Below are 12,369 nucleotides of genomic sequence, written 5' to 3'. Positions count from 1 at the left end.
GGTTCGCACACCAAAATTGGAGTTGGTGGCTCAAGTCGACTCAAACCGTCTTCACCCCGTCTAGCACGGGAGGTAATCCCAAAACACCACGCCTCTCTTTGCTAGTGGGTTACTCCTTGCCTTTGTATGTTATTTTTCCAATTTACACACACTTGGAATAGTTAATTAAGTAGTAAAGAGCACCTCTCTCCTAGGGATGACATGATAATATAAGGATTGGAAGTCATTACCAATTCCTTGCTCTAATTAGTATAATCAATTCACTAGTCATCCAATCAAATTAATTAAAATCAATTAGACTTGACTATAGGGCCCACGAGCTCAATAGGAGAAATTCCGCTTCAAGTTGTGCCAATTGCGCTTCTTGGTCATTTTTGTATCTAGTAAGATCTTGCCCTTTGAGGGGATAGACTCAGTCTATTCAAGAAAGGAAGGTATTTAAGCGTGCTCTTGCTTATGCATTATGCGCCTCCTCCGATCTAGAGATCCGAATGATTCAAACTTGACTTCATAGAATCGAGTTGGAAGGCTAGTTGCGCTATTTCTACCCAGTTAGGAGCTGTCTAGCTTTAGGCAACCTATCTAGGTCCAGTCTTTTCTTTTCGTGATTGTTTGATCGACTGTGTGATTTGTATGCTTGGTAGACGTTCACAAAATAACGTGTTAGAACCATTTGATCCTGAGATCGAACGTACCATCAGTAGGATACGCAAGACACCATCAGTAGTTATGATGGGTGATCGAGAGTGAACTCTCAATGAGCTCTTCGCTCCAGCTTCCGCATCTCCTCCCACATGCATTGTTTTACCGTTGAACAATGCACCTCAGTTTGAAATTAGGGCTGCCACCATCAATATGCTCCCTAAGTTCCACGGTTTAGAACGTGAACAACCTTACACCCATCTTAATCGATTCTTGACTATATGTCAAACTTTTAGAAATTAGAATCTAGATGAGGAGAGTATCAAGCTTATTCTGTTCCCGTTATCCTTGGAAGACCATGTAGCTGCGAGGTTGAACTCCCTAACACCCAATTCCATATCTACCTGGGATGTTCTATCCAAAAATTTATGGTCAAATTCTACCCCGTGGCCAAAACTGAGAAAATGAAGGACTCTATTAGAAATTTTAGAGCCCGTCCTGATGATGAATTTTCCCAAACTTGGGAAAGATTCAATGATTATTGGTCAAGTGCCCACACCATGGCATTGACAAAGCACAGTTGGTGCAAAGTTTTTATAGAGGATTAACAATGAATCAACATACCTTAGTCGAGTCAATGCATAAGGGTCAGTTCATGAACCAGACTCCCAACCAAGCGTATGATTTCCTCGTAGAGTTAGCTGAGAGTGCTCAAAACTGGAGTACTAACCAAGAAGATTTTGATAGAGATGATCCGGTTAGGAAGACAGGCATGTATGAGATGAAGGCAGACCCTGATCTCAAAAATGTCATGTGTAGTCTAGTGAGTGGGATGAATAATCTCACGAAGAAGTTAGATGCCTTTACCATCTCAGCATCCAAACCTCACCTAGACCCTCGTACAATTTCGTAAGTGACTGTAGAACCGAGTTCTTTGTGCGTCATATGCGACGGCAATGACCATTTGGTCGAGTGTTGTCCCACATTGCCTCAAATCAAAGTTGAACAAGCAAATGCGATTAATGGCTATAGTGCTTTTAAGAAGCCAACTCCAAACTCTTTTAGCCAAACGTATCACCCAGATAATAGGTTTCATCCTAATTTCTCATACAGACAGAACGAACCTATTCAATCTAGTGGTCCGTCAGGTTATAATAGGAGTTTTCCTAGGCAATCTGGTTCTTCCACAAACCAAGCCATTGTTCCTCAAGTCCCTTATCAACCCCAATAATCTACCGATTGTAGAGCCATCATACCAGATCCCATGACCAATTACCAGCAGCCTACCCAACAACAGTCGTCCTTAGAATCTATGATTGCCGAGTTGATGAGGCAGCAACAGCAGTTCATCCAAACTCAACAGCAAACCCATCAAAATCAAACTCAGATTAACCAGGTCACTGCGCAATCCATAGCTAAGATGGAAGTTCAGTTGGGGCAGGGTTAGCTCTTCCTTGAGTGGGAGAGAGAAAGGTCAATTTCCTAGTCAGACTATCCCTAACCCTAAAGGTCAACCTTTGATTCCAAACGGATCAAAGGTCAATACGAAGTAGGAAGCCATTCTGGAGCTCCACAAGACTCAGTCCAGGCTATCCACACCTTGCATTCGGGAAAGAAGGTGGACAACAAGGTCCAACCTATTGACACGGGAGAAAAGGTCTTAGAAAGGACAAAGTTTAAAAAGAAGCATAGAGTCTCCAACAGAGAAGAAGAAAGATTTGGAAAATCCTCTATCATTTTGCCAATTCCAAAAGCTCCATTTCCCCATCGTCTTAGAGATTCTAAAAAAGGTAAGCAGTTTGAGGGTGTCTTAGAAATCTTCCAAAATGTGCATATCAATATCCCATTCCTAGATGCCATTAAGCAGATACCTTCTATGCGAAATTCTTAAAGGATTTGACCACAGCTAAAAGGAAAACACCATTTCCTCGGGAAGCTATTATGGCAGCCCAAGCTTCGTCACTCATCCAACAAACGATTGCACCAAAATTTAAGGATCCTGGATGTTCGACAATTTATATTCATATTGGAAATCAAGTGGTCGAAAAATGTCTCTTAGACTTAGGGGCCAGTGTGAACCTTTTACCATATTCGGTTTATAAACAATTAGGTTTGGGGGTTTTGAAACCCACAGATATCACGTTGAGTCTAGCCGATAGGTCCATAAAAATTCCAAAGGGTATAGTTGAGGACGTGTGATAGTTAAAGTCAAAGATTTCTATTTTCCTGTTGACTTTGTTGTCTTAGACACAGAGCAGTCATCAATTCGAACAGTCATATTCCTATCATCTTAGGACGTCCATTCTTAGCCACGTCTGACGCAGTCATTCGTTGTAGAAACGGAATTATGACTTTAGCATTTGAGGATATGAAAGTGAAACTGAACGTCTTCCACAATTTCAAGGAATTGATGTAGATGATGTATGGAGGAAGTGAACATGATAGATACGCTAGTCAATCAAACGTATCAAGAATTAGGGTACTCTGATCCCCTAACGAAATGTTTGGCTCACTTTGGCCTTGACTTGGACGTAGAAGAGTCTATAAGCGAAGTCAATGCTTTGCTTGAATCCGTTCCACTCTTAGATTCTGTGCGGTGGCACGCAAAAGCTGAAAGTCTTCCTGTACACACATCCAATCTTGTTCCTTCTCATGTTGAGCCTCCAAAATTGGAACTCAAGTCTCTTCCAGAGACCTTGAGATATGCATTTCTTGGCAAGAATCAAACCTTGCCTGTGATCATTTCCTCTCACCTCAATGAAGTCCAAGAGGGAAAGTTGTTAGGAGTATTAAGGGAACATCAAGAAGCTATTGGTTGGAGCAGTAGCTGACATCAAGGGAATTAGTCCATCTGTGGTGATGCACCACATTCGTTTAGGGGATTTTGCTAAACCTTCCTTAAGAAACTTAGAGACGACTAAATCCTATCATGAAAGACGTGGTTCGGATGGAAGTGATGAAATTGCTAGATGCGGGTATTATTATATCCTATCTCTGACAGTCGTTGGGTGAGTCCTCCTATACAAGTAGTTCCTAAAAAATCTGGTATCACTGTGGTTAGTAAACCAAGACGACGAATTAATCCCCACTCGAGTCCAAAATGGATGGAGATGTGTGTATCGATTATAGGAAACTCGACTCGATGACTCCTAAGGATCATTTTCCCCTTACCTTTCATTGATCAAATGTTAGAGCGGTCTAGCAGGACATTCTTATTATTGCTTCTTTAGATGGTTATTCCGGGTACAAACCAGATACCTGTTGCTCCAATCGATCAAGAGAAAAAACATTCACCTGTCCCTTTGGAACTTTCGCGTATCGTCGCATGCCTTTTGGATTATGCAATGCACCCGCTACTTTTCAACGGTGCATGATGAGTATATTTTCTGACATGCTAGAAAGATATCTCGAAGTGTTCATGGATGATTTTCAATTTTCGGACCAAGTTTTGAGGAATGTCTCCATCACTTGACTTTGGTCCTTGTACGTTGCAAAGAGGTCAATCTAGTCCTCAATTGGGAAAAATGCCATTCATGGTAACATCGGGGATTGTGCTAGGGCACATTGTTTCTGCTACTAAGGGGATTGAGGTAGATAAGGCAAAGGTAGGTCTAATTGAAAAATTACCACATCATAGAACGGTCAAAGGAATTAAGTCATTCCTAGGCCATGCGGGTTTTTATCGTAGATTCATTAAAGATTTCGGGAAAATCTCGAAGCCTTTATGTGAGCTATTGGGAAAGGTGTTTCCTTTCGACTTTTCAGAGTCATGTCTCTCTGCGTTCAACAAGCTCAAGTCCGAGTTAACCTCGGCCCCCATTATTCAACCTCCAAACTGGAGCATTCCATTTGAAGTTATGTGCGACGCTTCAGATTATGCCATAGGCGCTGTTGTTTTGGGTCAGCGAATTGAAAAACAACCTCATGTTATCCAATATGCTAGTAAAACCTTAAACGATGCCTCAACTTAATTACTCTACAACAGAGAAGGAAATGCTAGCAGTGATCTATGCCATTGAAAAATTCCGCCCCTACCTCATAGGATCTAAAGTCGTGATCTACACAGACCACGCAGCATTGAAGTACCTTCTATCAAAGAAAGATGTTAAAGCAAGGTTAATCCGTTGGATTCTACTTCTACAAGAGTTTGATCTTGAGATCCGAGATAAAAAAGGGGCAGAAAATGTCGTAGCTGATCACTTATCTAGGATAGTTAACAAGCCATCCGAGGAATCCTTACCCATCTCTGAATCCTTTCCCGATGAGCAACTTATGCAAATCTCTCAAGCCAATGTTCCATGGTATGCGGACATTGTCAACTACCTAGTTACAGGTCAATTCCCAGTCGAAATGACTAGTCAAGAGAAACTTCGTCTTCTGTCAAAAATAAAATGGTATTTCTGGGATGAGCCATACTTATTTAAGTATTGTCCTGATCAAATCATTAGACATTGTATTCCAACCTGTGAGCAAGTCAGTATCTTAGAGTTTTGCCATAATCATGCCTGCGGAGGGCACTTCAGTGGTAAGAAGACCGCCATGAAAATCCTACAATGCTGTTTTTTCTGGCCTAGTATTTTTCGTGATGCCCACGAGTTTAGCAAATCTTGTGATAGATGTCAAAGATTAGGAAAAATCTCTAAGAGAAATGAAATGCCTCAAAATCCTATACTGATCATCGAAAATTTTTGACGTGTGGGATATAGACTTCATGGGACCTTTTCCTATCCCCAGGGTTATCAATACATCTAGTTGCCGTTGACTATGTGTCAAAATGGGTCGAAGCTGTGGCATGTAGAACTAACGATCACAAGGTTGTGTGATAAAATTCATCAAGGAGACGATATTTTCAAGATTTGGTACTCCGCGAGCTATCATAAGTAATGGTAGCTCGCATTTTTGCAAAAGATCTTTGCTGCGTTGATGAAGAAATACCTCATAACGCATAAGGTTGCCACACCTTACCACCCACAAACAGTGGACAAGTGGAGATTTTTAACAGGGAAATAAAGACTATCTTAGAAAAAACAGTCAATCCTTCAAGGAAAGATTGGTCTTTGAGATTGAGTGATTCACTCTGGCCTATAGGACTGCATTCAAGACACCCATAGGGATGTCTCCCTACCGGTTAATTTTTGGCAAGGCCTGCCATCTCCCTGTAGAACTAGAACATCGTGCATATTGGGCGATCAAACGCCTCAACTTTGATTTTGATAAAGCCGGTGAGAAGCGAAAATTACAACTAGACGAGTTAGAAGAGATTAGAAATGACTCATATGATTGTGCCAAAAGGTACAAAGAGCGTACCAAATTCTTTCACGATAGGCACATTCTTAGGAGGAATTTCATTCCTAATCAAAAAGTTTTGTTGTATGATAATAGACTCCACCTTTTTCCTGGAAAACTTAAGTCTCGATGGACTGGCCCATATATATCCAAACAGTTTACCCCCATGGTGCTGTTGAAGTCCTTAATCCTAAGGACGGATCCACTTTCAAAGTGAATGGCCAACTTCTCAAACCGTTTCTCGAGTATGTCCGCAGGAGGAAGTTCTTTTTCTCGATGATCCCGTCTATCAAAATTAACTATGTTTTCGTCTAGCTAAAGACGTTAAACTTAGCGCTTCTGGGAGGCAATCCATGCATTTCAAGGGACATTGTGTTAAATATCAACAGGACTATAAGGTCTTTCTCAGGTTGCTATCTAACCTACTTCATTTCATTTTGTCAATTTCAATTTTACCTTTGCATGTATATGTTGAAATATTGAGGACAATATAATGTTTAAGTTTGGGGGTGTATGGGTGGATTTCCACTTATTATTTTCTATTTTATACAAAAAAAATAATAAAATAAAAAAAATTGAAAAATATTTGATTGGCAACTTTGTTGAATTTTTCTCAAAGTCTTAGCTTGTATCTTTTAAGCACTTAGTGAAAATATTTAATCAGTATTTCATTAGAAGCTATGATCTGGAGTCCCCATTTATGTTCTCTTAGGCAAAAATTAGAGAAAAGTTATCTTTTGGTTTATAGTCACTTCTAATAAGGTTACCACAAGGTCTAGATTGTATTAAAAGAGCTTGTTACCTTCTTTCTACCTAGAGTTTAAGGAAAAACTAGGTTTGATGAACTTCGACTTCCTTGTTCAATTGGTTGGTTGATTAGAAGAAAAACAGAACTAGATTGTATACACCTTGTACATCAACCATTGAATTAGACTGGGTACCTTGAAAATGGCTGCCTACTTTTCTTAGAAAAAGAGTGAAGAAGTAATAGAAAAAAAAAAAAAAGGAGAAACCTTTCAAAAAAAAAAAAGTCAAAGATCCAAAGTTTTAGTAGAGTGAAAGCCATCAAGTGTAAAAATGTGAGTATACTGGAATATCACAGATAAAGCCCCTTAGAGGTATTAAAGTGAACATCCACACTTCTCACTACCCCAGACAGGATGCTAAGTTAGAATTAAACCCTAAGTTACTCTAGTTATTCTTGAGTAGTTAGAAGGTTGAAACTCCATTTTAGGAAATCGCATCTCTTAAATTTCTGAGTTAGAATTACTATCACTCAAAGGTCAATTTAAGTCTAAGTTTTGTCGTAGAGAAATAAGGGTGGGACTCTATACCAAGCAATACTTCTAATCGATTGACAAAACCAAAAAAAAAAAAAAAAAGACTTGTGCTTTTCAATATAAGTTTTGATTTTGACTATTTTTACTTCAAAGTTGTTTTCAAATTTTGTGGGTATATTTTCTGCAAACCCTCACGAGTCAAACTCGTCCACTAGGGGTAACCTAGCGGTTCAAGGGCTTGCTGCATTCGCTAAATACAGTTGAGGTGCCTGCAAAAGTGGTAGTTTTATTTTCTAGGGACTAGAAAAAGGTAAGTTTAGGGGTGTGATGAGTGTCTCCAAACACTCAATTATACGCACATTTTTTGGATATTTATCTTGATTTTTGTACCTATTTCTCTATATTAAGATAATAATCATGATAAGCCTCAAACCACCACGTTGCATGTTAATTAGGCTTAATTATATATAAATAAATTCATTTACTAGATAAATCTAATTACGTGTGTTTCTTGTGCAGAAAATCAACAATTTGGAATCAAAATCTCAAGGCAAAAGCATTTGGGCCCACTTTGGAATATCCTAACACTTTGGAATGTCCTAATCCTTTGGAATGCCCTAATCCTTAACTCATATTCTCCTCTTTTGTCTTTTGTGCAAAGAAAAAAGTGGAGGCTACTTTTAGACTCTTCTACACACATTTTTCTCTATAAATAGAGCCTTCATTTCTAGAGAAAGGGTCCCATTTTGGTTCTCTTATCCAAGACTCCTTTAATCTAAGGCTCTTTGCCTATCTCTTATTTTTTTGTATTTTCATTTTCTAGTTATTTCTTTTGGCTAATTAGTCTTATAAGAAGTAGAAGAAGAAGAAGAAGAAGAAGTTGTAATTTTCTCCATGAAATGAAGAAAAGTTCTTTCATCTCTTATCTTCCCTCTCTTGCAATGACATTAGGCTAAGTTCCCCTCCATTGGAGAGTGGAAAAGCCTAGAGCAAGTTCTTGTGTATTTTTAATTTCATGCCTTTCTTTTATTTAAAATGCTTATGAATTCTCTTTAAGTTTCTTGCACCTATTATTCTTAATATAGATACTTTATGCTTAGATTAGATCAAGATAAAGTATGCTTAAACTAGATAATTGGTAGTAGGAAGTTTTCAAAGAATTCTACTTTGTTTATGTTCCATTATTTCATTTTATTTGCAAAACTTTCCGATCTAAGGAGCTAATACCAAGCCCTTACGATTGAGTTATAAAAAGGCTTGAAACTAAGAATTGCTCATCAACATGTTCTAGGTAGATCCACCTCTAATGGTGTTTTATTTCATAAGTTTACTTGCTTTTATTTCATTTACTTTAGTTTCTTTTCTAGTAAGTTAATTTTACATTTCTTATAAGTTCAAAAATACAAAGAAAAACAGTTTTAATTCCTTTTAGTTAATTTGAATTTTATCTTCTTAGCTTAACTCTATTCCTCCTTTCTCTTGGGTTCGATCCCCTACTTGCCCCACAAGTAAGGTAAACGTAAGATTTTATTAACTCCGGTGAGAAGAACAACGATAATCTCATCAACTCCTTCCACTAGTGAGAGGAGGAAGTCTAGGAGCAAGCTTTAATTTTTTGTTATTCTTTATCTTTTCATATTTTTTATAATATTTATAGGATTCACTTCAAGGTTTTATCAAACTTTTATGGATCAAGGCTTTAGTTGAATCTCTAAACCTTATATGCTTAACTTAGATGTTTTATGCTTAAGTGAGATCAAAATAAACAATGCATAAATTAGATATTTAGTGGTAGGAACTTCACACATTCTTGAGTAAAGGAGTCTTAACTACAGCGTTTTCTCAAAAGTTTCGTGTCATATCTTCCAACTCAAAGAACTCACATCAAACCTTTATAATTGAATGCAAAAAAGTATAAACTCTAATATAGTTTCATGTGCTAATCATAGGTTACTCTAATTACTAATGGATGTTTTATCTTTTGCTATTTAGTATAATTTCCTCTTCCATTACTTTAATTTCCAGCAACATTTTACTTTCCATTTTTTTTCACAAAAATATAAAAATAGGTTTGAACTATCACTTAGATTAACTTCAATTCATGCTAACTTGGTAACATCCCCTCTTTATCTTGGGTTCGATCCTTTATTTGCCTATAAGCTAAGGAGAGTATAAAATTTAATTTATGACGAGATGACAACGGCGACATCAAAATTTTGGCACCGCTGCCGAGGAAAGATGTAATTGTTTTAAGTTGGTTGAAGTTAATTTGTTATTTTTATTTTTATTTCATTTCTATTTCTATTTTTTGTCGATCCAAAAAATCTTCAGAAAATCAAAAAAATCTGTGTTTATTGTAATCAGGGAAACAAACTACGATCTGTATGAAAATTTCAGGCACAAATCCCTAGGTTTCAATGTGATGCAGTGCACTGTTCACTACACCACATTGATTCAGGAAATTTGAGTTTTCAATTTTTGATATTGTTCTTAGGTAGACCATGCATTTTCCATATATGAAAGTCACTACAATGATAAAACCAATTTCAAAATCATTTCAAATGCCTATTCACACTCATTTCCAAGAAAGAATGGTGATAACTCCAAATAACGTAACATTGAGGTTCTATGATGAACATCTTAAGTCTATAATTTGTCTACTCTATGGGGACTTGTGGGTCCAAACTAATTTTGCTTGGTCATTTTTCAAAAAATATTCAACTTTTTATCTTGATTTTTTGTTTCTAACATGTTTGTTTGTTGTTTGTTTCCTTATGTTGATGATTTTTTTTTGGGAGTACTTGTGATATTTATTTATTTATTGAGTTTTGATTCAGAATTGTAAGGGTTGATGCAAATTTGTACATGCACTTGTGCACATATGTTTCATAGCTCAATGCACAAACCACTCCCCTCTTTTTTAAAATTTAACCTCAGATGTTGGCATTCTCAAGCCCCCTACATTGATCATTTGGATAAACGAGAGGAGGGGGGGGGGAGAGAATATCCACCCCAATTACTAACCTAAGAGGTTCACATTTCAATATTCAAGGAGATTTGAAGATTGGGTAACCTTAAACTGCATATAACCGCATGCATCAATACGATTAGAGACATAAGATATAAATGTTTCAAGATGTATAAACCTTTGGACAGTTTGCAATCTTCTTCTTTTTAAGCCCTTAAAGGCAAAAGGCAAAAGGGATAAATTTTTATTCAAAATTTATTCATTTTTGCAACTCAATTGAATGTCAACAAAAAAAAAAAAAAAAATAGAGAGCATTAGGCCTAAAATGGTCACGCCCCCCACCCCCCCTGATTTAGGATCTAGATTTTTCCAATTCTTAAGGGTGGAGCGGAAGAAAAAAAAAAAAAAAAAACCAAAATCAAAATCGTCAAAGTTTAAATACAATATAGATTTTTTCCAAATAATTTCAATAGAGTTTCCCCTTAAAATTGAACCTATGAAATTTTTTTCACATATAGAGATATATCTGTGTAATCAAAATCCATATATCCACTGCATTCCAACCACCATATCATAACAAATATAAATCATTAAAAAAAACATAATTATAATTACAACTCAAAAATATACATATAACAACTACAAATCTTACATAGATCGATAGTTATCCACGTCGTAAACAGTAACTCTCACTCCCTGGACATATGCATACAAGAATACACAACACACAAGATGCTAATATGTATAAAGAAATTCAAAAGTATTCAAAAATAGTTCTACTAACATATAACAGAAATAGTGCTTATCATCTTGATCCTACGATCCTTTTATATACTGTTCCTCATTAAGAACATGTATCTCGATAGTTGGGACATCTGAAATATTTTGTTGATAGGGTGAGTAATAGGGAAGTTACTCAATAGTAAACTCACATACCAAATTATTAGTCCTAATATGAATGGATAAACAAACTAATCTATTACAACTAATGCAGGCTTTTAAAAAAGTAAATAAAAATGAGTAATACTTAAATAAGGTAATCTTTAATAAAATAGTAATGAAATATCTTCATCTTATAATAAAATAAAATAAACATAAATATGTCATAAGAATATCAATCCTGATGGTGTATTTTATAAGAATGATGAGGTATACGATCGATACAAAAGTATTAATATGTATATCGATGCTCTATTACTTAACTAGTTATTGATGCTCCAGTACTTAACTAGTGTGGAACTCACCATTAGTTCTTGATTTTATAGTCGGTCTGGAAATTTACCATAATTAGTTGACTATATTTTTTAACTCAGGTTGATCGTTGATCTCTGATAAAAATCAATCGTTTAACTACTATAGACTATAAATGATCATTTGACGAGTCACATTTATCATACATTTGTGGTATGCATATGTCCTCAATCAATTTAGTCATCTACAAATTATTTTTACAATACAATTTATTATTTTTTAATAAAGATAAGATAAGAATTTCTCGAATAGTAGGTACAATGATATTCTCAAATGGTATCTCATACTATTAGAGATAATATAAAATCTCTTTTATTTTAAATTAATTAATTGTGTCAAAAAAGAACTACCGATTCATCTTATCAGTATTCATTATTTCTTTAATGGATACAAAAAATAATAATTATATTTTTCAAAATTTATTTAAAATAAATTAACAAGTGTGATGACATTCCTAAATATTCTAGAATTATAAATATGCAACAGTATATTGAAAATAGTAAATCATAAAGTAGTAAATATGCAAGTACTGTGAAACCCCGAATTTTTAATTCGTATCTCGAGAAAAAAAATAAATAGTGGAATTTTAAGAAAATCTTGAAAGTGGGACTTAGGGTAAAACTGTGGGACCTTATTTTGATCATTTTTAATAGAATCTGACCTCACCATTAGATTCAAAATGATCAAAAAACATAGTTTAGCCTGTAAGCACGCTCAAATGCGAGTCCAAATATAAAAGTTGCAAAATCCTCGATTACCGGGTCGGACCAGGCTAAAACAGTAACTTTTTGTTGGAGTAATAATTTTTAAAATTCGATCATACCATTGGTTTCATAACGAAAAAATTATTCAACATAGACTATTTATTTGTCATTTTTGGAGATCAGGAAGTTGAATTATCGCCAAAAACGAAAACGACATCAAGTTTATGGGTCACGTCAG

Source organism: Akebia trifoliata, chromosome 8 (assembly GCF_017979445.1).
Source record: "Akebia trifoliata isolate Shusen 1 chromosome 8, ASM1797944v1, whole genome shotgun sequence".
NCBI classification, from domain to species: Eukaryota; Viridiplantae; Streptophyta; class Magnoliopsida; order Ranunculales; family Lardizabalaceae; genus Akebia; species Akebia trifoliata.
Note: the sequence above shows the minus strand (reverse complement) of the source record.